The 23,498-nt window shown below is 36.9% G+C and overlaps 1 protein-coding gene and 2 pseudogenes across 3 annotated transcripts in view; 1 reads left to right on the top strand and 2 right to left on the bottom strand.

Moving 5' to 3' along the window:
• Window positions 1–23,498, top strand: part of MACROD2 (mono-ADP ribosylhydrolase 2) — a 1,842,294-nt gene that overhangs the window by 471,531 nt on the left and 1,347,265 nt on the right. The gene's annotated exons all lie outside the window — the stretch shown is intronic.
• On the bottom strand, window positions 5,712–6,468 carry LOC311624696 (lysine--tRNA ligase-like; annotated as a pseudogene). Its single transcript has 2 exons — window positions 6,430–6,468; window positions 5,712–6,218 (listed from the first exon to the last, which is right to left on the bottom strand). The product of its transcript is annotated as a lysine--tRNA ligase-like (transcript).
• Window positions 7,798–9,962, bottom strand: LOC311624694 (lysine--tRNA ligase-like; annotated as a pseudogene). The gene is made up of 3 exons: window positions 9,932–9,962; window positions 8,150–8,906; window positions 7,798–7,910 (listed from the first exon to the last, which is right to left on the bottom strand). The product of its transcript is annotated as a lysine--tRNA ligase-like (transcript).

Raw genomic sequence — 23,498 nt, 5'->3', positions numbered from 1 at the left:
AAGAAAGCTAACAACCAAAAGAAAAGTGGGCAAAGAGTATGAACAACAAGCAGAAGAGAAATTCCAGATGGCAAAGACATGTGAAAATATGTGCCCACATTAGTAGTTAGATAAATACAAATTCAAATAACAATGAAATACATTGTTTTACTTATATGATGGGGTCAGATTTCCATTTAGGGCTGAAGGATTATTCTTGCTACTGAGAGTGTGGGTGGCTGACAACTCTCAATTGATTCCTTCCCCAAGAATGTTTCTCAGTCAGAGAGAGAGGCCTTGACCAAGATTATGCCCTCTCCCTGAGATGGATTCATGATGTGAGATTCAGAAGTCCAACTCTGCCTCCAGGCTCAACAACTCAAAGGGCTATTTTCCAGGGAAGCCAAACCATAGCACAGCATGTGCGAACCTGTAGGGGCAGAGGAACTCACAGTGTGAATTGTTGCAGTCTCTTTTGAAAAACAATCTCACATAATCAGTTAAAAAAGATAAACATATACCTTCTGACTTACAATCTTGATTTTCAGAGTTGAAAACAAGTAAACAGTACACAAGAATGTATGTGTATACCATGTATACTGCAATTATATTTACTAGATTAAGTGAAAGTTAGCCTAAATAGGTGTATATGGAGAAATGATCTACCAATAGAGGAAAGATATGTCTATGATTTGAGATTATTATCAGGCTACTAAGAAGAATGAACTAGAGCTGTATCTGATAGCATGCTGAGGATACCTCAGTAATATAACGTAGAATAATAATAAAAGAAGAAAAGCATGTTATAGATGTGTATGGGAGTGCATATGTACATGGGCCCTGCTATAGCTCATGGAAGATCAACAAATATCAGTGACTGTTTGAAGAACATGTTTTATTGGGGCTGCTCTTCAGCCAAACGTGCTTGCCTGGCCATGCTTGTTATTGATGGTGATGACCACTCAGATTGGCTGGGTGTGTATCCTGATTAGTCACTGCCTGTGCTATTCTAGTTAATTATTTTGATTTTTATCTCTGTCTATAAAGCATATTGTTAGCCGACTGACAATGTTTGAAAGCCTGTTTATATACAGAGTTTGTTAGAGAGTGGAAAAATTTTAATTGCACGTCCCTATGACTTCCCTGACTATGAAACCCAGCTGCATCTTGCAGAACAGGATGCCAGTAGCTTAGTTCACTGGTCAGCAAACTAATTAGTCAACAGAGCCAAATATCAATTGAAATTTCTTTTGAGAGCCAAATTTTTTAAACTTAAACTTCTTCTAATGCCACTTCTTCAAAATAGATTTGCCCAGGCTGTGGTACTTTTTGGAAGAGCCACACTCAAGGGGCCAAAGAGCCATATGTGGCTTGGGAGCCGCAGTTTGCCAACCACAGGCTTAGCTGAACAAGATATTGCTAGCCCGAGTGCGTAGGATGTGGGTTTAACTTTAAATACCTTTACAGTGTGTCGATATTGCTGAGAAAACTGCTTTGTTTGAGGTTGCCATTGTTTCATTTAGCCTGCTAAAAAGGATGTGGTTTTAGTTCTTAAAAGCTACCTTGCACCTGAGTGTCGGAACTGCTCTCTGGACTCCCTGAGTGGGGGAAGGCTGAGCAGTCAGTCACAGGCCAGCTAATAAAAGCCCCCTAAATTTCAATTGGCTTGGACTCCAGTGGTCATTTTGTTGTGTCCGCTCCACAACAAATGGGCAACAGAAACAATAATATAAAGATTTAGTAAGTCACATTTGCATTCAGATTGTGCCAGACATTTGAATAGAAAAGGAAATAAATCAACTGAGATAATTGTATTATGTTACAAATATAAGTAATTAGAATTATAATTAAAACTCCTAATTCTATCTGGTGAGCTCCCAATAATGGACACTCATTTTGCATTATGAATTGCATATAGAAAGAGAGAAAGATTGTACATTTTATAACTGAATAGTAACAGAGCATTATTTCTTATTACTCCCACAAGGGCTACTGGAATATGGGAGCATATATTTAGCAGTGCCAATTTCTGACGTTTAGAAGATACTGTTGTAAAGCATAACATACTTTAGAGATGTATTGGGAAGAGAGGAAGGTGACATTTTCCTAAGGACTTTGAATTAGTTGATGGAGTAATAAGCTTATTTGAGTTTTGTATGATTTATATTACCTTCCTACTGGATAAAATACAATAGTAGAATGAGAGAGTATTTTGATTCATTTTATGAGTAAATAGATGGCTATTTAAATAAATTCAGGGTGAGGCAAACGCAGATTTACAGTTGTGAGTAGGCAAAAACACAGTTCACCCTTGTATTAATATCCATTAGTTATTGTATTATTTTCTGTACAAACAATTGTAAGCCTACTTTTGCCCCACCCTGCATTTGCAGGCTAGAGTTTGCTGGTTTATAGTTGATATGACCTGACACTGCAGAAGGGCAAAGGATCTCATTATCACCCAGGTCTTCACAAGAAAGGGTCCCCAAAGCATGACTTGGCAATTTGTCGCCTGTATTTGGATGGATTTAGACAAAAGCTTGCATCATTTAGAGTTCAGTTCCTTTGACAGTACCTTTTAACATTTCTTATTGTTCCATTTGTGGATCACTGAAAAGCATTCATGAAGACTTTGTGGTTTAGGGAGCAAGTGAGGCTGTTGTCTAATTTGTTGTAATTGCTTAACTCACTCAAATAAGTTTAATTTACCTCCAAATATGTTCAGCAGCTTAGAAGAGAGTTGTTTGTTCAAACATGAAATCCTTATAATTAGAAAAATGTTATATGGGTTTGTGTTATATAAACTATAGCAAACATTCTCCCTAATTTAATTAATGTTTAAATAATAACCTTGGTTTAGTTCTTTGTGGGGGAGGGGGAAGCAGGAGAGGAAAGATTACATATGGAAAATTTAGGCTTCATAGAGAAGTAATATACATTTTTCTGTGTGAAATACTTTTCCCACTTAAATCTCCTCCTAAATCCCATTTGGACTTCTGCCTGAGGGCGTGGATTAGCTGTATCTTTCTTCAGCCTGAAATTAACCCCATCCCTTCAAATTGCTACAACTCTCTGCTTTCAGGTTACTAAACTGCAGGGGACTACAGAAAATGTTCTTTCTCTTTCAAGCCCAATTTATTTTTCAAGTGCCAAGAAGTGATATTCTGGCAGCATGTAAATCTGAAATTCTGTTTTGTTTCAACTACAACAACAACAACAAAAAATAAAAGAAAGAAAAAAAAATTCTCACAGTTATCTGTGAGATGTCTCATTAATGGACTGGTATTCCTGACATAATGCTTTTTAGGAGTTAAATTTCTAGCTGAAAGTATGCCACATTTTTAGTGACAAGATAGCATATAGGGAAAATGGAAAATAATACCAGAGTCTTGAATAATGTTGTTAGCTCATCTTCCATGAGTTAATTACATTTCTTCTCTTAAAAAAAGAAAACTATTAAAACTTCAATTTCACATTATGTTGCTTTCACGAATACATCAGTTAGTAGTATAGATATTAAGCCATTACCGAAAATGAATTTTTGTTGGCTGTATGCTATTACCAGGAAGAACAATGTGAAAAAAACCGGGGGGAGAATTTATATCTTTCCATGTCTCCGTGTCTACACAAACTTGTCCCTAACCCAGTTTAGTGTAACTGCACACTTTTTAAAAGAAGTTATCTATGAGACTTGGTTTAGCAATCTACCAAAATTTAGGTCCTCCATATTATTTTTTCTTCCAATATTTAGGGAGTCTGAAATTAACTAAAAATAATGTGTCTGCCTCTGCTTATAAAGTAAAAGTAAAATACAGTTAGGCAAATTTATTTTAGGGTGCGCTTACCCTACTTCATATGGCTAAATCTATTCAGTAGCTTAAACGTTAGATGTTAAGTCAAATATTATAGACTGTGAATGTTATAAACTGTGAAGGCTAAAAGCTACAAATAAATTGGGAGCATACATGCCATTAAGGGAAAGAGTTCAGAAATCAGCCATACAAAATGATAAAAATGAAAAAGTCAGGCAACACCAATCATTGGTGCAACTGAGGTTCTTTTCTTCTGGGGGAAGTGCCACCATTTTGGGAAGCTGGCAGCAAAACAACAGCGAAATAGACACTTACCTTCTGATTCAGCAATTTCATGCTTAGGTGCACACCTAAGAGAAATGAATCCATATGTTCTTCAAGGACATGCACAAGAATGTTTATAAGAGCACTATCGTTATTAATCCCAAAGTGGAAATAATCTACAGGAGTATGGATGAATTAATTCTACCACAATGTTACAAAAGAATAATATAGCAAAAAAGGTGAATCAACCATAAGTGCATACAATGACATGGATGAATTTTATGAGGTCAGTATTGAATTAAAAAAAATGGACATCAATATGTATATCTACTATTATTCAATTTTCTTCAAATCCTATTATTCAATAAACTTCAAAAACAAATAAAAATAATCTATGGTATTACAAGTAAGGGTGGTGGTTAGAATTACAAGGTAGTGACAAGAAGGGTGCACAAGGAGGACTACTGGAGTCCTGGTGATGTTCAGTTTCTTGATCTGTGTGCTGGTTACCTTAGTATGTTCACTTTGTGACTTTTACATATATATTTACTCCAGTCAAAAAGATTAAAAAGAAGGAATGAAGTAAAAAAACCAGCTATAGAAATGAAGACTATCGGCAGCTTAAAAGCATTTGTGTTTTGTTTATTTCAACCATATAAAGAGTTTAAGAAAGAAATATATGATTAAGCTCTGAAAATTTGAGAGTAAAAGTTTATACTCTCCAAGTGTCCAAGGCTAATTGTTTAAACATAATGTTTGGCAGTTCCCACATTGTTTCAAACTTTCCTGATATTTAGAATTGTGGAAGCTTATCAACAATATTGACTCTAGGTTCTTCTTAAATTGTTTTTTAGAGAGAGGAAAGAAGAGAGAGTGACACAGAAAGAGAAAACCATGGATTTGTTGTTCCAGTTATTTATTCATTCACTGGTTGGTTCTGGTTTTTTTTTTTTTGTTTGTTTGTTTTTTAATTTTTTTTTAACACACACACACAGATGTATATGTGTGTGTGTGTGTGTGTATGTTACATTGTGCTATGGTTATATACATTTTGATTTCAGAGAGGAAGGGAGAGGAAGAGAGAGATAGAAACATCAATGATGAGAATCATTGATCAGCTGCCTCCTCCTTCCCCCCCCCACTGGAGATTAAGCCCGCAACCCAGGAATGTGCCCTTGATTAGAATCGAACCTGGGACTCTTTAGTCCGCAGGCTGAAGCTCTATCCACTGAGCCAAAGCAGCTAGGGCCACTGGTTGGTTCTTATATGTGCTCTGGGGATCGAACCAGCAACCTCAGTGAATCAGGGGGACGTGTTATGCTAATCAACTGAGCTACCTGGCCACGGCTCTAGGTCCTTTTTTAGGACATTCTAATTTAGTGTGCTTAAGATGGGGCCAGGGATCTTATTTTTTAGCTTTTTTGTTTTTTAAGGACAAATGCTTTATTTGGTAACAAGGACTATAATGAATTCAAGTTAAGAATTCATTTTATCTCTTCTGGTAACTGAACTGTAATAGTCAAATGGATACAGTGTACAAGAATTCCTGTGGAGTCCTTGATCTTTTTCAAAAGTGCAGAGATGCTTGAGTTATGTGACTTGCAGTTTTTATTTTCTAGACAATGTATCAGCAATTCCTACATTTTCCTTCCTGTCTTAAAATTTCACGACAGGAAACAGAAGTACTTCCTTGACATTATTGGAGTCTTTGAGAACCATGATGACTCAGTCGATGCCCATGCCCCAGCCATCTGTGGGGGGCAGCCCATATTCCAGGGATGTGCAGAAGTTTTCATCTATAAACATGTTCTTCAAAAAGCTGCCGCTGCCTCATGGGGGTCATTGCTTATTTCCTTCTTCGTGACAAAAAGCTAAAACTCTCAGTCAGACTGTATTTAGAGCGGTGCCATTTTGACAAAGGGCTCATTATCTGTGGGTGAGCACAGATGAATGCAAGATCAGTTCATGTCACTTCCAGGAACTCCTCACAAGCTTATCAAAGAGCCTGGCTGTGGTCCAAGGTAGAAGGCATTCAACAGCTTTTGTCACATGCATATCAAGCATTTTGTGAGCTTTTTTTTTTTTTTTTTTTTTAGTTTCAGAAAGGTTAGTTTCCAGCAGCTACACTCCTAGGGCTTTCTCAAGCTCTTCTACATGCTGATTCTTCAGAAGGGTGGGGTAAGGTCAATCTTGTAGGTGTGGCCTCTGATCATCTGAATGGTAGATCACCTGCCATCGCCTTTAATGTGCTTCACCATCCTGGAAATCATCTTCTCTATGATGTCAACAACATTGAGATAGTCTCATAGGCCAAGTAGAAATCACAGGTGCTGAACTCAGGATTGGGAGTCATATTAATTCCTTCATTCCAAACCTGGCATCCAATTTCATCCTTGTCACCAACCGCCAGCATCTTATGGTAGAGTTCTGGAGAATTCCCACATATATTAGGTCTAGTAATAATTAATGTCGTTTTCTAATACATTTTAAAATCGAATTTATTTAAACAATACAACAAAATTTAATCAACAATATAGTTGCCGTTGTTTTCTACTACTTGTGCCCAATGCTCAGGAAGCATTTTAATCCCTCTGTTGTATTATAAAATTCTTGTGATTTTGATGCAAAAAATTCGGTCAATGCATTTTTGAGGCATTCTTCATTATTAAATTTTTTTCCAAGAAGAAAGTTTTGCAAAGAACGAAACAAATGGTAATCGGAAGGGGCAATATCAGGAGAATATGCAGGTTGAGGGAGAACTTCCCATTCCAACTGGCGCAGTTTTTCAGCAGTGCTTCTTGCAGTATGCGGTCGTGCATTATCGTGGTGAAGAATTACGCCCTTCCGATTAATCAGCGCGGGTTCTTTTTCTCTTAAAGCTTGGGCTAACCTTTCCAATTGGGCACTATACACTGCACTTGTAATGGTTTGGTTAGATGGTAAAAGTTCATAATGAAGAATTCCTTTAAAATTCCACCAAACACACAACATCACTTTTTTCGCATGCAAGTCAGGTTTTGGCGTGGGCTGCGGAGCCTCATTTTTGTCCAACCATTGAGGCTGCCTTTTCAAATTAACATACAGCACCCATTCTTCATCTCCGGTAACAATTTGCTCTAAAAACGGCAAACGGTTTTGACGCGAGAGGAGCGAACTGCAAATTGTGACTCTTTGATTACGGTTGTTGTCGCTCAACTCATGAGGAACCCATTTTCCAAACTTTTGGACGTTGCCAAGTGCATGCAATTGATTGGAAATTGTTTTTTTGTGAACAATTTAAAGTTGTCGCAAGCTCTTGTTGGGTAATTTGAGGATTTTGCACCAAAAGAGCTTGAAGAGCTTCTTGATCAAAATTGGACACACGGCCTCGACCACTCTTGTCATCTAACGAAAAATTTCCCTCGCGAAATTTCTCAAACGAACGCTGGCATTTTCTGGCGCTAACTGCATCTTGACCAAGAGCACTACAGATGTTTTTTGCAGCCTCACTTGCTTTTCTTCCTAATTGGAACTCGTAAAGCATGCAGTGCCGAATATGCTCTTCATCCGCCATCTTCTTAGCCCTAGTTTTGCAACAAAAACCAAACCAGACACAAACTTTTTCAAGCAAAACTTGTTAATTGCACTTCACACGTTCTGTAGATACCACGTGTTTGAAGGTTATGTCAATACAAGTCAACACCAAGCAAGATTTTAAACGAATGTTTAAAAACGACATTAATTATTACTAGACCCGATATATATTCAGGTCCAGCTCATCACGGTGGGTGATGAAAGGCTTGGCCACAGCACTCTCTGGGATGATGTTTATCATGAGAGCTTCAGTCTCTAGGAATTCCAACTCATCCAAGAAACTTACATTTTTTAAATTGATTAATTATAGAGAACAAGGAGAGAGAGAGAGATAGAGAGAGAGAGAGAGAGAGAGAGAGAGAGAGAGAGAGAGAGAGAGAGAAAGAGAGAAATATTGATTTGTTGTTCATCTTATTTATGCATTCATTGGTTGATTCTTATATGTTACTGAACCAGGGTTAGAACCTACAACCTTGGAGAGGACCTTCTAACCAACAGCTATCCAGTGAGGGCCAAGACACTTCTTATATATGTGATAATCTTAGAGCAGAGGATAAATTTCTGCTTTACAAAGTCATTCAGGGTCAAGTCCAAGTATCCCTGACTGACATATTGTGTTTCCTTGCCTCTGAGGCCAAAGTGGAAATGAGGTAACATATGAAAACAAGGAGACAGCAGTGTTATCTCATAGGGAATGATGCTCAGCTCACCCTTCTTGATTTTCCCAGGATTTCCCTGAACTTCAATTATGCCTCCCTGACACAGTTTGTTATTGTTATGAATAAATTATTCTTCTGATTTATGATTCCAGTAATTGGCCATGACTTGAAACTTGACCCCAGCCCCTCTAAGGTGATAGAGGTTCAGTTTCCCCCCAGAAGCTCTTTTGGCATGAATTCAAACTGCCACCTTTAAGGTGGTGATGTCACTCAGATGGTCCCAGGCTGCAGGTGACTATATTCTTTGATGAACTGAGCGAGGGAAACATCTATATGGAACTTGCGTGGCTATGGGTCCTCCTCATTGGACTCTAGTGGAGAGACTGCTTGTCTGTGGGTCTTGCAGTGTTGGTTTGAGTCCAGGTTTTCCTCACTGGCAACCACATCATTGTCAGTGCTGTGGCTGATAGCAGCAGCGCTGGCTCATTTCTCATTGAGCTTTACTATTGGACCTCTTCTCTGCTACTTTCTTCTCAGCTTTCAGCTGCCTCTTTAGCTCATTTTTTACTTACTTTTGGCTCACTTCCATCCACATGAACCTCAGGCCTCAGCAATTTCTCTAGAGCAGTATTTCCCAAACTTTTGATATATGTGTACCCCTTCTATAATTTTCGTAACGCCGAGTACTCCTCGTACTCATGAGAATGTACAATTAGGCGCAGCTAAGCACGGTGCAGTACATATCCCCACCAAACTCCGGTGCAACATGTACCCCCAGCAAACTCTTCCTGTACCCCTGGGGGTACGTATACCACACTTTGGGAAACACTACTCTAGAGGATCTAACCTTAAAGGTGGTGGTATCTTTATTTTTAAGGCACAACTTGATTAATCTAATGATTAGTCAAAAAGTGGGAAATGGAATTATGTGATTCTTCTTTTTTTTTAATTGCAGCAAAAAAAAAATGACATAGTTCAAATTATTTATGTTTCTCCTCTGTCCTCCCACTTATCTCCAGTTCCATTTTGAGCAGTGATTCTCAAACTTTGCTTTATGTATCTGTTAAATATGCAAATTTCTTTCCCTGGCTGGGTGATTCAGTTGCAGGGTACATAAAGTTTGTTTTGATTTGATCCCCTGTTGGGGCGTGTGCAGGAGGTAACTGATCCATGTTTCACTCTCACATTGTTGTCCTTTACTCTCTCTCCCTTCCCTCTTCCTCTCTTTCTCTCTAAAATAATCAATAAAAACATACCCTTAAACATAAGTTTAAGGAGAGGTATATACATTTTTTATAAGCACATTAGAAGCAGCTTCGTTTCAGTGTGTATTGAAAAACTAAGGTCTGGAGGAAAAGAATACACTGGCTAAACATATATGTGGCTTAGTTTTTCCACTTCATGACTAGGCTAGTTATCTTGCATTGGTTATTATTATCAAGTCTCTAATAAATATTAAAGTCATGGAGAAGAGAGGTGTGTCTCATTTCTTTCTTATCAGTAACTTCACAGCCTATAAATGTGCTGCTTAACCAATGAGCATTAGGGGAGTCATAAGGTCCAGATGATTTAAATTATTTTTAGCATGGTTTTATTATAACCTGGAGAAAGTGAGTATATATATATATTTAAATAAAAACTTACTTTCTTCTTTTCCATTTCCTATTCTCTGCATTCCTGAAATAATCTTGCCTAATAAAAGAGAAACATGCAAATTAACCATCTCTCCACTACACCCACAGCCAATCAGAGTGAGTATGCAAATGAACCCAGAAAAGATGGAGGTGATATATATATAACAGTATTCATTTTGCCAATCTCTAGGTTTATTGAGTACCTATTATGTATTTCATTTCTTAAATATAATTTCATCCCTGTCATTCCATGGGCTCTAATTGGAGGCTTAAGAGCAAAAAAGATTCATTTTACAAATAGCACAGGGCCTCATGAATTTTGATGTATCACTCAGCAGAATTCGAAAGTACGTGTTAGCAGGGAAAGGCAGTTTGGGGTGAACAGGCTTGCAGGGGAGGGCATTTGGGACAGACCAGGCTTGTAGGGGAGGGCATTTGGGGGTGACCAAGCCAGCATGGGATGGCAGTTGGGGGCCATCAGACCAGGAAGGTAGGGCAGCAATCAGGCAGGCAGGCAAGTGAGCAGTTAGGAGCCACAGTCTCAGATTGTAAGAGGGATGTCCCAGATTGGAGAGAGTGAAAGCTGGGATGAGGGACACCCTCCTCCACCCAGTGCACAAATTTTGTGCACTGGGCCTCTAGTATAAATATAAACACCAGTCTTTTATATAGCCATTTTGGGGTGTGTGTGTGTGTGTGTGTGTGTGTGTGTGTGTGTGTGTGTTTGTTTTTGTGGTGGTTGGTTTTTCCCCCATAGTTTTTAGTATAAGAGAAGGAGGTGGCATGGCCAGGTGAAATAACATCAGGATTTGGCATCATATTTGAGTTCTGGTTCTGTTTTTGATAAACTGAGTTTTAGGGGCCATGTCACATAACCCATTTAGATCTCAATTTCTTCTTATAAAAGGCTATATGAATTGATTGTGAGTCCATTGAATTATTATTATTTTCTATTGTTTGTTTACAAGAGTGTGAATGTCATGGTGGCAGAGATTTTTTTTTTTTGTCTGTCTTATTTATTATAGTATGCCAAGTAATCAGCAATTACTACTAAATATTCCTTAATGTAACTATGTCAGCCAAGAAATCAACACTTACTATTAAATATTTCTTAACTGAACAAATCACTAAAATAGAAATACTGAAAACTATTAAAATAGAAAATCTGCACACATTATAGCTACTGCTCTTACTACTGTCAGAATATTATTAAAAATCATGAAGCTACCAGAGAATGGCAACATGGGAACAAAGAAAAGAATAAATGGAAAAGAGAGGAGAGTGGAAAGGAGGAGAGGGGAAGGAGAAGAAAGAGAGGAGAGAGGGGAAGAGAAGGGAGGGGAAGAGGGGTGTCTCTATCTTACACCATACACAAAAGTTAGCAACTCAAAAATAATACCTGAAACTATAAAATTCAAGAAAGCACAGGATGTAAGCTCTTTAACATTGGTCTTAGAAATTATATTTTTGGAGTTGACACCAAAAACAAAAGCAAAAATGGCCAAATATAAGTGGGACTACATCAAGCTAAAATGCTTTTAGATAACAAAGGAAATCATTAGCAAAATTAAAAGACAACCCACAGAATAGGACAAAAATATTTGCAAACCAAATATCCAATAAGGGGTTAATATCCAAAATCTATAAGGAACTCATATAACTCAATAGCAAAACAGACAAACAAAAACAATAAAAAAATGGTCAAAGCAACTGAACAGATGTTTTTCCAAAGAAGGCATACAAATAGCCAGCAGGTATGTGAAAAGGTGCTCAACATAACTAATCATCAGAGAAATGGCAATCAAAGACACAATGAGATATCACCTTACTATAAGGATGCCTCCTATAAAAAAGACGAGAGATAACAAATCCTGACAAGAATGTGGAGAAAAGTGAATGGTCTCTTTTACACTGTTGAGAGGAATGTAAACTGACACAGCAACTATTGGAAACAGTATGAGGATTCTTCCACAAATTAAAAATGGGATTACCATGTGATCCACATCTGGGTATATATCCAAATGAAACAATCATTATCTTGTATGCATACTCCCATGTTATATTGTACCATTATTCAAAATAGCTAAGGTATGAAAACAATCTAAGTGTCCATCAGCAGGTGAATAGAGAGCTTCCAGTCAAGATAGTGGAGTAAGTAAATGCTGTACTCAGTCTTCCTACAACCACATGAGAATCACAACTAAACTATAAAACAAGCATCATTCACAACCACCTGAAATATATCTGAACAGAAGTCCTATAACTTAGGATATAAAGAAGCCTCATGAAAACTGGTAAGAAGGGTAGAGACGTAGAATGGTCTGGTCCCACACCCATGTGTGACTGTTAAAATTGAGAGGGACATTGTGGCTGAGGAAGTCCCCACTGAGGAGAGAGGGGTTCCATCCCCATATGAGGACCCTAGCCCAGGGTTCCAGTTCCTCAACGAGAAGTCCCCATATTTTCTGGCTGTAAAAAAATGATGGAGATTGTGGCTAAGATTGATGTCTGCTGGATTCCCAGGCATTTTTCTTAAAAGGCCTGCACACAGACTCACTGGGACTCATTTAATCTGAGCTCCAACACTGGGGCAGCAGCTCTAAAAGCACCAGCTAGATAGGTGAGGAACTAAATTGACCAATGAGTGCTGGAGGCACAGCTTTTCCCCAGACATAAATACTGGCAGAGGCCTTTTTTTTTTTTTTTTTTTTCTGAGCCCTCCCCCAACAGAGTTAGTGGGAAGATCCCATATCTTAACCTTCAACTTGGCTAACACTTTTTATCTGTCCTGGTAATTCCCTGTGACCCTGCCCCACCCAACTTGTAGGGCTACCCAAACAGTTTACAGTGTTTTTCACACAAATGGCCTTTTTCTTTTGGCTCATAATTTGGACTTTCTTTGGACTTTCCTAAAATCTTGCAAAGGTTTATAAATCCCAAACAAGAATTGCATGGTGTTGGCCTACTTCATACTTCTTGCTAAGGGGCCTTAGGACCAGCACTAGCAGTAGCTGGCCCTGTTTTCCAGCTGGGCTTCTCCTGGGCACCTTCAAGCCCAACAAAGTAGCAGTCATGTGCAGGTTGCTTTGTAGCTCATGCCAGGTGACTGTAAGCAGGGCACCCAGGTGATGGTTGACTTTGACCTGCACCTTCTGATAGTGACCAAAGCTAGGGCACCTGGTGGAAAGATTCAGATTTTTCCCTAAGCACCACCCAACCACTTCCACCAACGGGTGGACTAAATCAGGCACCAGAACCCTGCTAACGTATATCATGCTCTGTGTGTTGGCCCCTGCATGGTAGATCCTTCATGGTGGTGGTGACCAGACCTTATAGCCAATCAGCCTGGGGGTAAATTCCTCGCACTGTATATCAAGAGCAATCAATGATCAATTATAAGAGGGTGTAGATAGCTCACATGAGACTGTGGGGTACACCTGCTGTGCCCAACTTGGGCGACCAAGGAGGCTATGCCACTAGGCCCTATAGGATATCTACTATATAAGACCATTCTACCAAGACAAATAGAGCAGCTCAACCTAATACATAGAAACAAATACAGGGAGTTGGTCAAAATGAGGACACAAAGAAACATGCCCCAAATGAAAGGATAGAACAAAATTCCATTAAAAGAACTAAAATGGAGACCTGCAATCTACCAAATGCAGAGTACAGAACTTTGGTTATAAAGATGTTCAATAAATTTAGAGGAAGAGTGAAGAACTTAGTCAGAATTCAACAAAGAAATAGGAAACATAAAAATGGAGTTGGAATACATAAAAAAGAACCAGTCAGAAACAAAAAATACATGAACTAAAGTGAAGACCACATTATAGGGAATCAACAGTAGCATATATGGAGCAGAGGATCAAATCAGGAATTTGGAAGGTAAAGAGGCAAACAACATCAAATCAGAACAGGAAAAAAAAAACAAAAACAAACAAACAAACAAACAAAAAAACACCAAAAATTTGGGATAGTTTAAGGAGTCTTTGGGACAACTTGAAACTTAACAAGATTCACATCATAAGGATATTAATAAGGGGAAGAAAGAGAGAATAATGAATTAAAAACCTATCTGAAAAAAATAATGACAGACATAGACATGAAAATCCAGGAAGTGCAGTGAGTCCTACAATGATGAATCCCAAGAGGCCCACACCAATATACATCATAATTTAAATGCCAAATGTTAATGACAAAGAGAGAATCTAAAAAGCAGCAAGAGAAAGACAAATAATTACCTAAAAGGGGGCTGCTATAAAACTATCAGCTGATTTCTCAACAGAAAATATGCAGGCTACAAGACATTGGCATAAAATATTTAAATTGATGAAAAGCAAAGCCCTACAATCAAGATTACTCTCTCTAGCAAAGCTATCATTTAGATTTGAAGGACAGATAAAGAGCTTTTCAGACAAGAAAAAGCATAAGGTGTCCATCATCACAAAATCGGTATTATAAGTGTTAAAGGGTCTCTTTAAGAAGAATAAAACTAAAAGTAAACATGTGAATAATAAAATGACATTAAGTACATATAGAGTAACAATTACTTTAAATGCAAGTAGATTAAATGCTTTAATCAAAAGGCTGAAGAGTCAACAAAACATGAATTCAATGGGGGAAATCCTTTACAATGGATATGCATATCAAATAACACATTCTGTACTTTAAATAACTTCCAATTTTATTTGTCAATTGTGCTTTAATAAAGCTAGGGGGGAAAAATCACCAAAAACACTGAGTCTGCCAGTTCTACCACTCACTGTAGTATGGAATTAAGTTTATGAGCTATCTTCACGTCCAAGGGAACTAAAATAAATAACAATTACTAGAGTATAACTAGGCCTAGCATATCTGGTATTATTATTATTATTATTATTATTTTAATATATTTTATTGATTTTTTACAGAGAGGAAGGGAGATAGAAAGCTAGAAACATCGATGAGAGAGAAACATCGACCAGCTGCCTCTTGCATACTCCCTACCAGGGATATTCCTGCAACCAATGTACATGGCCTTGACCGGAATTGAACCTGGAACCTTTCAGTCCGCAGACCGACGCTCTACCACTGAGCCAAACCAGTTTCGGCATATCTGGTATTATTAAACATTATCCTTCTTCCTGGAGCTAGGGAATCCATTCATGTTCATTCGTATATTTATTAATTAAAAATTCATTGAGTGTCAGCAATGTTTAATAAATGATTTCTGTCCCACGATGCTTACAGTCATGTAAGGCACAGACATTAGATGAAAATTTATACTAATTTTTCATACTTTCTGCTTATGTTCCCATCTACTCCTAAGGATCTGAGCAAATTGTTTTTATAACAGATAAGACCTATGGGTTTAGGCCATGGTCGGCAAACTGTGGCTCGCGAGCCACATGTGGCTCTTTGGCCCCTTGAGTATGGCTCTTCAACAAAATACCATGACCTGGGCGAGTCTATTTAGAAGTGGCATTAGAAGAAGTTTAAATTAAAAAAAAATTTGGTTCTCAAAAGAAATTTCAATTGTTGTGCTGTTGATATTTGGCTCTGTTGACTAATGAGTTTGCCAACCACTGGGTTAAGGATGTTATGGATAAAGGTTTGGATTAGGCCTCACCTTAGTGCAAGAAAAAAATGTTTTTTTGCAGAAATGCACAATCCTCGTCCTTTATTCAGGTGTCCTTTCCAGAATGAAATAATCTTAGAAAATTTTTACTGCTGTACTTACTGCTTTCACAGTAAATGTTTCACACTTCACAACAGAGGAGACTGTTGAAAAAAATCCCCTAACAACTATATTAGACAACTGGACAAATTAGATCTTTACTCAGTTTATTAAAAAACCAGAGGCTCAGCCCTTGCAGCTGGAGCTTCTCCAGTCTAATTAGCATATTATGCTTTTATTATTATAGATGTGTTTCTGGTGGCTAAACCCACCCGAAGTCCATCTTAGCTTTGGGCCACTGGTAGGAGCAAGACTGACCTTCTAAGAAAGGCCTGATGCTTTCAGGGTTCCAAAAGTGATATGAAATGGTACTGGTCAGATGCCAGTGTCTGGAACATGAGATATTCCCGAGACTGTTGTTTCTGTTCTGGCTCAGGGTCTGTATCTTATTTTTGTTCTAATTGCTCCTGGGACTAGACTCAGAGCTTCACTTCTTACCTGAACTTCCACTTGTCTTTTTCTTTGTTGTGGGCTCACCCATTCAGATTGTCACCTGCTCTCAACCTATTGAACTCTCCTCTCTTAGCTGCATCACTAATTATTTACCCCACCCTGCAGATTAATTCATTCATGGACTATATGCTAAGGCCTATGGGGACCAATGGGCAATTTAGTCAGTGATCCGAACCCTTTCCTTGGTCACAATGCCTCCTGCTTAAACCCTGCAGACCCATGGACAAGGCTGTTTATTATGGAAGCTATGTACTTACAGGAAAAAAAAAAAAAAAAGATCATTTTGTGTCTGTGTTTCATTTTATAAATTGGAGGCAAAGATTTTAGTGTTATAGTTAATGCAGGATCGATGATCCAGTGATTTTTATTCAGAATAATGACTTTAAGAAATGCATTCGTTCTAAAATGTTATTTCTTCCTTAAAGACTCCTGTTGAGTCAAATGCTTGCTTTTTAACAAAAAGTCTTTTGGAGAACCCCATCCCATCTTTTTAATTGGCATACAATTTAAATTCAACAACAATGCATGTAATTGTAAAAGCATTTGTCTTTCTTCAACCAAGACTCTAACAATATTACAACCAAATATTAGCAGTTCTATTTATTTTCAGGTGTGCAAATATTGTTTCTGAATAAAACAAAACATGAAGGTCAATTTATTGAAAATTAAGCTAGATGTGACTGGATAATTATTTACTTTTCTACAGCTTTACAGTTTTACAGGCTAAGGTGTGTGGCTCAGGTTTACAGGCTTTTCAACTGTTTCATCCAAGAATTCCCTTTAAGTGTTGAGCTTAAATGTTTCCTTTCCCATGTTTTTTGGAAATGCTTGTTATTTTTATGAGCTGCATTTCTTTAACATGATGCTAGCTGAAAGCTCTAATCCTCACTTTTTATCATTTCATCCTACATTTTTTAAAAAAAGTACTACCCTCCCCCCGGGAAGCAACTGTATCCAATTCTTGATACCTATCTTTCCTAGACAGATGCAAATGATATTTTATAATCAAATTGAAAATAATGTTTAATACCTGAATTTTTAGCTTTTCACAGGAAACCATGTCAATGTTTAATTAATACTTTTTTAGTTGTCATATTTTATTTTAATAGAATCTTAGCTTTTCTTGTACAGATGTAATTTGATTATGTTAACATTTCCTTTTATAGAAGGTATATTAAGAGACTTGAGGGAAAAGCCCACTTTAATGCATTGCAATCATCTTGGATTTCAAAATCCACTTTGCATATCTTTGTACACTTGAATTAATATAAAAGCTTGATAAAAAAAAAAGATGAGAATTAATGTACTCAACCTGTTAGGAATAAGTAGTTGTATTGTTGATTTAAGTTTGTTGAATGAGATATCTCAGAATGCTAAAGAGGCAGACCAGCAGGTTTCAGGTGATTAAAGAAAATCCTTCATCTTGGAGGAACTTGAAGGAACATGATGCTATTTAAGTGGAATCTAATCAGGAAGAAGAAAAGCTTGCAAGTTAAAAGACGGAATGTTTCATGTCATTATTTGCAAAGCAACTGAACAAAAGGTGTGCAAGATAATTAAGTGTCTTGCTGCTAAGTAGAATTTTTCAAAGCAGGTTGATTAGAGGTCTTCCTTAAAAAAATAAAATAAACTTCTAAATTCAGATGATCTAGTTGAATAGCTAACTCAATTTTAGAAACAGAGACCAGTTTGGAAGAAAATTGACAGTGTTATATATGATGGCAGATGTTCTCAGGGGTGAGCTTAATTGCTCAGCAAAAGTCTGATCAGCTCTGAATAGTTTTAGCATTAATAATATTTTAAGTTTTTGGAAAATGGAAATCCAAGCAGACTTAATATACAATGGCACGAAATGGATTATTCCATTACCTTGATTACTCCATTTTGCAACGGATAAATAGGATTTGATTCTTTTCCCCCATTTGCCTGAAAAACTACCAAAAGCAAATATTATAGTTATTATAAAAAAGTATTTGTAACTGTCAAACCAAAATTTGATGTCACCTCTTGTATCTGCGTTTAGGATTTCAAGACATTTTGGGTGATAACATGAGGAAACTGGTGTGCCCCAGATTTTGTTTTGTAAACACAAGCTGGCAAGGCTCTAGCTTCCTTTAAAGGGTGGCCAGGTCAAAGTACTGATGGATGCATTTTAGCTGAAAATGAAAACTAGGAAGGCATGACCTTAGGCCCTCCTTCTCTAAGGAAGAAAGGAAACTTGAAGCTAACAAGTCATGCCAGTCAAACACACAGTAGACATATGTTCTTTTGTCAGTGTTCTTTTACTCTTTCACCATTTTAATGACTTCAAGCTTACTTAGTAATGCATACTTTGGGGGCAAACTTCCAGTAGCAGATTGCTTCATTTATTATCAATGAATTTATTTATTCTGTCAGTCATTGCACAGCTTTATCTACAAAGAACACATTGAAAAAGTTAAACTGATCCTCTGGTCACCTGGCAGTCGACTGCCAGTATAAAATGAATATCTATCAGTCTACTTTGAGCAGTTTCAAAGGGTGAAGTGGGTGTCATATTGGAGACCCTTTTGGACATCTGAAAACAATAGCAAGCCCAAACATTCTCAGCTGAAGCATGTGATCTAAATATTTGAATTTTAAAAATAGATTCTAGGCCCTCTGAGTTATTTAAAAGTTCTGGTTTTTACTTTATATTTTGCTTAAGTGTCCTTCAACTTTGCATGTGCCTTGGCCATAACTCACACCAATCCAATCATAATCTGTATTTTTTAAATCACTCTAGATGATTTCAATGTGTAGCTAAAGCTGGGAACCACTAATATAAGCACGAGTTGTTTCTTTATTCAATGTATTACTTATTTTTCTGGACCTTATTAAAATAAGCACCTGTAGCATGGCTTTCTTAATTTGGAATGCTCATATTTAAGATTTTCGATTTTAAAAATGTCCTTTTTATGGAGTTGGACTTGGGAGCATCATTCAGGGCTTATGGTATTTTCACATTATTTAAGTGTATAAAGTTTTGTCATCTTGATTTGATTTATATAGACACTTTGGTATATTTTAATATGAGTGTTAAACATTTTTTATGTGAAATCTCACGTCTTTCTAACCTGTTTTTTTTTTTTTTTTCTCTTTATCCATTACTGTTGCATCAGTTGAACAAGATGTAACCTGCTAATTCCTCATGTTAGATCTGCTCCCAAACTGTGTTTTCTGCTTGGTGGTTTTTTTGGCTACTTCTCTTGGGCCTCAGCTAGTCCAGTGCATTTCATACCTGACTCAATTCTTGATCTATACAGATAGGAGCAAGTGATAACATGCCCTTCCTTTCTGTGTCTCAGGCAGATGGTCTTGGAGTGAATTCTTCACATTTCTTGAGAAGGCACTCAATAAGTTGCGTCCCAGTTGCTCGTAAACCCTTGGATTGGCCTTCTCCCTTCCTGTGTCGTACACCCCACACATGTCAAAACCCACTCAGATTTATAGATATTACTTCCCCAGACAAATTACCTGCACTTCAACTGAATCTCTGTTGTTTAGTTTCATTGTAGCTGAAAGAGTACAGAAGGGGAAAATCATGGTAGGCACATTTTAGTGTGTGCTCCCTTTTCTGTTGAGATTTTCTGTTATGCAATAGTCCTATTTAATATATTAATTTTATCCAACTATGATAGGGAACGATCCACTCCCAAATATTGAATGCCCAGAGAGATCCTCATTCCCATGTTATCAGTTTGGTAAACTGCTGTTTCATCGCCTGCCTTATCATCTTCTGTGGTTGATCATCTTAAGTATTCTTCCTGGTTCCCTACCAGTAGTGTGCCCTATACCATTCTTGATCAGTGTCCACAATCACTCATTTACTCCGGATCATGCAGGAAATGTTTTATACACTCAAACCATATAACTCAGTAGCATGAGCATAATGTTAAATGAAATGAGAAGATTTTGCAGAGAGAAAAATTATGCTGATACAGTGTAATACTATTTGCGAAGTGTAAAGTCAAACATTTTATAGTTAGGATAATTGCATTTTCCATTGCTCAGAAAAAAATACAGTGAACAGACATGTTAATAAAGTCAACAGAGCCATTTTATTCTTCCAGCACTTAAACTGATTTCCTTTTCTTCACCTGAGCACCAGATGCAGGAAAACACACATACTAAAACATGATGGCACTTTTGCCATGGAAATTTCATAAAAGAGGAGTCATAGTTCTGCAATGACACTGACTCTTATACATACACATAGCAAATGATGTCAGATCATCAGAACCCTTGTTTTCTCTCTATCTCTTTTGGTTGAGTGCATGTAGTTGAAAACATGGAATTTGTATGTGTGGCTGATGCAATTCCTTTGTCTGGGCTTCTTTGCAAGCCCAGGGACTGAGGATCTGTGTGATTGTTGCAGATGACCCTGATGTACTGTGTCACATCCCCTTGACTTTTCTATGACTTTAGACACGATGAAATAGACAAGTTCAATTTCACCTCAGACTTGACCACATTTCACCATAAGTATGAGTATGTATTTGAGGTTTCTGCCCACATCCTTCTTCTATGTTGCTGGAGCTTCATCACCCTAATAACAATAGCAGCCAGAGCATGAGCATGTTATTTTCCCAGGAGAAACCATCAACCAGTGGAGTCAGGAACCCTGGATATACTTGCCAGTCTTTCAGCACTTAGGTGGGGAATCATCTCAGATGTTCCCTTGGATTCAAGCCCTGGTTCCCTCTCTGTCCTGGTATGCCTATTATTGCTAGAGCTGCCTTGTTCTTCATGAGATAAAGGGACAGCTTTACCCTGAAGTTTACATGTTCCAGCCAGAATTTTTACATAGGAGGAGCAATCAAGTTGGAATGGCATTTAACAGATTCATCTTGGAGCAGGGTGTACATAAAAGCATATTGCTTTTTATTTTAGTGGGTGTGCTTTTTGCAGAATGACTTAGGCTTTATGAAAATTATGAAGTCCAGCTAAAATCTCCTAAGTCATTCTTATACACGATGCCATTGATAAAATTTCATTTCTAAAAAATTAAAACTAATCCTGTTCGAGTCCTATGTAAAATATGAGGGTAGATTCTGACGGAAGTTCTTAGGATATCATAGTAAGGATATGCAAGAATGTTATTAAAAGGATGTGTGTGTGTGTGTGTGTGTGTGTGTGTGTGTGTGTGTGTGTGTGTCTATGTAATTTTTATAAATTAGCGCAGGCTGGAATAACAAAAATATCATAGACTGGGTGGCTTACACAACAAACATTTATTTCTCATAATTTTGATGATTAGAAAGCGCTGGTAGATCAAGGGTCTGGTGAGGGCCCACTTTCTGTTTTGTAGATGATGACAGTCTTCTCATTGTATTCTCACATTCTTACATGAGAGAAAGCAGGGAGAGGAGAAGTAAGCTCTCTCATGTCTCTTCTTATAAGGACACAATTCCATTCATGAGAGCTGTACCCTCAAGACCCAATTACCTCTCAAAAAGCAGTTTTAATTAAAATGTGCCTTTAAAAAGGCCTCTTTGGATTGAGGTAATTAGGTGTTCTGTTTGCTTCTTGAATTTGAGGATCTACCTCTTTCCATAGATTTGGGAAGTTCTCATCAACTCTTTGGTGAGCCTGTTTTAATAGGATCTCTGTTCCCTTCTACAATATGTCTCTCTTCTGGTATGCCTATTCTTAAATTGCTCTTTCTGATATAGTCAGATAGTTTTCATACAGTTCATTAATACATTTTTTTATGTTCAACTTTCTCTCCTTCCTTCCTTGTCATTTCTAGATTACTATTTTCTTTTTTTAAAATATATTTTATTGATTTTATACAGAGAGGAAGGGAGAGACATAGAGAGTTAGAAACATCGATGAGAGAGAGTCATCGACCAGCTGCCTCTTGCACACCCCCTACTGGGGATATGCCCGCAACCAAGGTACATGCCCTTGACCGGAATCGAACCCGGGACCCTTCAGTCCCCAAGCCGACGCTCTATCCACTGAGCCAAACTGGTCCCTGCGAGATTACTATTTTCTATATCACTAATTCTTTCTTCCATCTGGTCTTGCTCTGTTTCCAGTGATCAATAGTTCATTCTTGATATTTTTCATTGAGTTCTTCATCTTCAGAATTTCAATTTGGTTCTTTTGTAAATTTGAATTTCTTTGTTAAAGTACTTGTTTAGTCCATTTATTTGGTTTCTGAGTTCATTAAACTGCCTATTTGTGTTGTTGGTTATTTTGCATTTCATTCCTTTCTGGTTTTATATTTTTCTTCTTTCACTGGCAATTTATTCTACATTTACTATTTTTGTGGAGTGGCTTTCCTAAAACTTTGAACTGAATGTTTATATTTAACATTAGTTTATTTTCTAATATATGCACTTAAAGTTTCAAATTTTCTGCATTACCTAGTAAAAGTTATAAGACAAGAATCTGTAGCACTTTATAAAAAATACTTGTTATTTCATCTCTCAGTGATTTTTTGGTATGGCTTACACTATCATTTATTTCTGAGTAGTTTATAAAGTTGTTTTTAGTTGTATTTTAACTAAATGATTTAGATATTTAAGGGAAAATTATGAGCAATTAAATTATTTTAGAAGAGTGTATATATATGTATGTAATTTAAAATTTTTTGTAATTTTATTTCATTGCTTCAGAAAAAAGTATCTTGAATAATTTTCTATTTTTGTATTTAAATTTTTGTGTGTATTATAATACATTATTTTTAATATAATTTATTGTTTGATTCATGGGTATAATTCCTGGGTACATTATATTATATATATGTAATTTTATATCAAGCTTGTTTTAATAAGTAAATATTTTAATCATTCAATTATTTTATATACTCAAATATCTAGAAGATTTTGCTATGATCTTCAGTTGTTCTTATAAAATACTTAATATCTCCTTGTTTTTATCTATTGCTTTATAGATTTTGAAGCAAGGTTATCATAATGTTGCAAAAAGTGACATATTATTTGACTATAACTTTGCAAAATAAAACCTCTTTATTGGTTCCATTTTATACTTTTCACATTGAACTATTTCATAGTAATATTGCTGTTTACTCTTGCCTTTTGCTGTTCTATTGTCTGTTATACTGCTATATCTTCTTAGATATAATCTTTCTGTAGCCATTTAGGTATATGTAGCTCTACCCATTTGGAGTCTCTAACTTTTAATGATGGAATTTAAACCATTTACATTTATTATAATGATTGAAATACTTGGGCTTATTTTTGACAATTCATTTTTGTTTTTTCCTGTACAGTTTTCCCCCCACTCCCTAGCTATATTAATTGTGGCTAGCCAGATGCTAGGTTAAGCTGAAAATACAGGTAAAATATATTTGAAATTTCGGGAGAAAAGTTCTAAAAACCAACCTGCTGGAAAATGGTACATTTGTATGCCATTC

Source organism: Pipistrellus hanaki, assembly GCF_964339955.1.
Source record: "Pipistrellus hanaki genome assembly, chromosome: 6".
In the NCBI taxonomy this organism is placed as follows: domain Eukaryota; kingdom Metazoa; phylum Chordata; class Mammalia; order Chiroptera; family Vespertilionidae; genus Pipistrellus; species Pipistrellus hanaki.
The sequence above is the reverse complement of the archived record's forward strand: the minus strand, read 5'-3'. Positions and strand labels throughout refer to the sequence as shown.